We start from the raw sequence: 2,261 nt of genomic DNA, 5'->3' as shown, positions 1-2,261 counted from the left end.
ATACACACACCATGAAATTTATCTTGACCATTTTTGAATGTACTGTTCAGTGGCATTAAATACGTTCACATGGTTTTGCTACTAATCCACCTGCACAGAACTCTTTTCATCTTATAAATCTGAATCTCTGTGCCTATTATACAATAACTCCATGCTCCTCCCTCCCTCAGTCCCCGCCAGCCACCATTTTATCTATCTCTATGAATTTGACTATTCTAGGTACCCTCATAAAAGTGGAACCATACAGCATAAAAATATAGAATACTTCATGAATCTGCATGTCATTCTTTCTCTGGGGCCATGCTAAATTGTTTCTCTGTTGTTCTAATTTTAGTATATGTACTGCCCAAGCAATCACTTTGGTTGGTTTTGGACTGAAGAACAGGAGCGCATCAAACTTAAAATGGGGAAAGTTCCTGCACGAAGGCAGGATGGTATAATAATACTATTTTCCTTGCACCTGAAGACTGGGGCAAGAAGGGACACTGAATGAGATGAGGTTAAAGAGACAGGAAGAAACCAAACTCTAAAGGGCTTTGTAAACCATGTTTCATTAAGAGCTTGGACGTACAGACAATAAGAATGGAATAGGGAATTAATATTTGTATTTAAGAAAAATAATTCCAGGAAAAAAAGGAGGCCTGGAAGAGGACAAAATCTAAAAAAGACCAATTAGAAGGCAACGGCAAATAATTAGGGAAGGTTTTCCTTCTACTTTTTTTTCCCCCCAGCTCACCAGTATTGTTAGAGCAGGAATTACAGAATTGTACAGAACATGGGGAAATTTGTGTCTGTGCTTCTCATGTCCTTACTTCCAGTCTTCTGTTCCAAGCTTAGAAGGAAACTTTAAAAATATCTTATGTTACTAACAAGCAAAAACAAAACAAAACAGAACAAAAACACTAAAAGTGGGCAAAGGACATGAATAGACACTTCTTTAAAGAAAACACATAAGTGGCCAGCAAGCATATGAAAAAATGCTCAACATGAGCTAATCATTTGAGAAATGCAAATTAAAACCACAATGAGATACCTTCTCACACTAGTCAGAATGGCTTTTATTAAAAATTCAAAAAACAACAGTTGCTGGTGAAGTTATGGAGAAAAGGAATTGCTTACAGACTCCTGGTGGGAATGTAAATTAGTTCAGCTATTGTGGAAATCAGTGTGGCATTAAGTATATTAGGAAAGAAACCATAGGCATTTCTTATGCTTTTGTACAAAGACTTAAAACAGAAACACCATTGGACCCAGCAATCCCATTATTGGATACAAACCCAAAGGTATAGAAATTATTCTGCCATAAAGTAACATGCATGCACATGTTCATTGTGGCACTATTCACAATAGCAAAGACATGGGATCAACCCAAGTGCCCATCAACAGGAAAAACTGGATAAAGAAAATGTGATATATATACACCATGGAATACTATGTAGCCATTAAAAAGAACAAGATTATGCCCTTTGCAGCAACATGAATAGAGCTGGAGGCCATAATCCTAAGAAAACTAACATGGGAACAGAAAACCAAATACTGTATGTTCTCACTTATAAGTGCAAGCTAAACATTGAGTACAAAGGGACACAAAGGTGGTGACAACAGGCACCAGGGCCTAGTTGAGGGTAAAGGGTGGAGGAGGAAAATAGAAAAACTCCCTAACAGGTACTATGCTTAGTAACTGAGTGACAAGATAGTTCGTATACTGAATTCCCATGACATGCAATTTACTTACATAACAAACCTGCACATATACCCCTGAACCTCAAATAAAAGTTAAAAAAAAAAAAAAAAAAAAAAGCAAATCTTATATTTCAGTAAAGAATCCAGAGAAGTCAAAGTCTAAAATGCACATTTTAATCCAGGAGAACACTTTTGAGGTGGCATTTCTCCCAACTGACCTGCCTCCTTCCCCACCTCACATCATTTGTGTAGCAAGTGATATGTACTAAATCATCAATTCATAGCTTTTCTGGAATCCTATGTGAATCATTGTTATTACAATTCAATTATCCTTAAGAAAATGGAAACTAAATATGGAAGGAAATGTGTTTTCCCTTCATAACAAGCTTTCTGGCTTTATACACCCTAAAGAATCAGTAATAATTAGGATGAGGGCAGAGGCTCTAGGATTTGACTATACCAGTGTTGGGCTGAGATACTGCTGCTTTATCTCATCCAGTGGTCCTTAAGGAACACATTTTCCTCTAGTTCTTCATGGTACACAGCTGTCGTGGAGCACTCTCACTCAAAACATTTCA

The 2,261-nt window shown here is 37.1% G+C and overlaps 1 non-coding gene across 1 annotated transcript; it reads right to left on the bottom strand.

Moving 5' to 3' along the window:
• Positions 1-250: 250 nt before the first annotated feature.
• On the bottom strand, positions 251-358 carry LOC112423203 (U6 spliceosomal RNA). Its single transcript, XR_003013677.2, has one exon. It is a non-coding gene; the product is annotated as a U6 spliceosomal RNA (small nuclear RNA).
• Positions 359-2,261: the final 1,903 nt, after the last annotated feature.

Source organism: Macaca nemestrina, chromosome 6 (assembly GCF_043159975.1).
Source record: "Macaca nemestrina isolate mMacNem1 chromosome 6, mMacNem.hap1, whole genome shotgun sequence".
Classification (NCBI taxonomy): Eukaryota; Metazoa; Chordata; class Mammalia; order Primates; family Cercopithecidae; genus Macaca; species Macaca nemestrina.
This window is presented reverse-complemented; position numbering and strand designations above follow the sequence as displayed.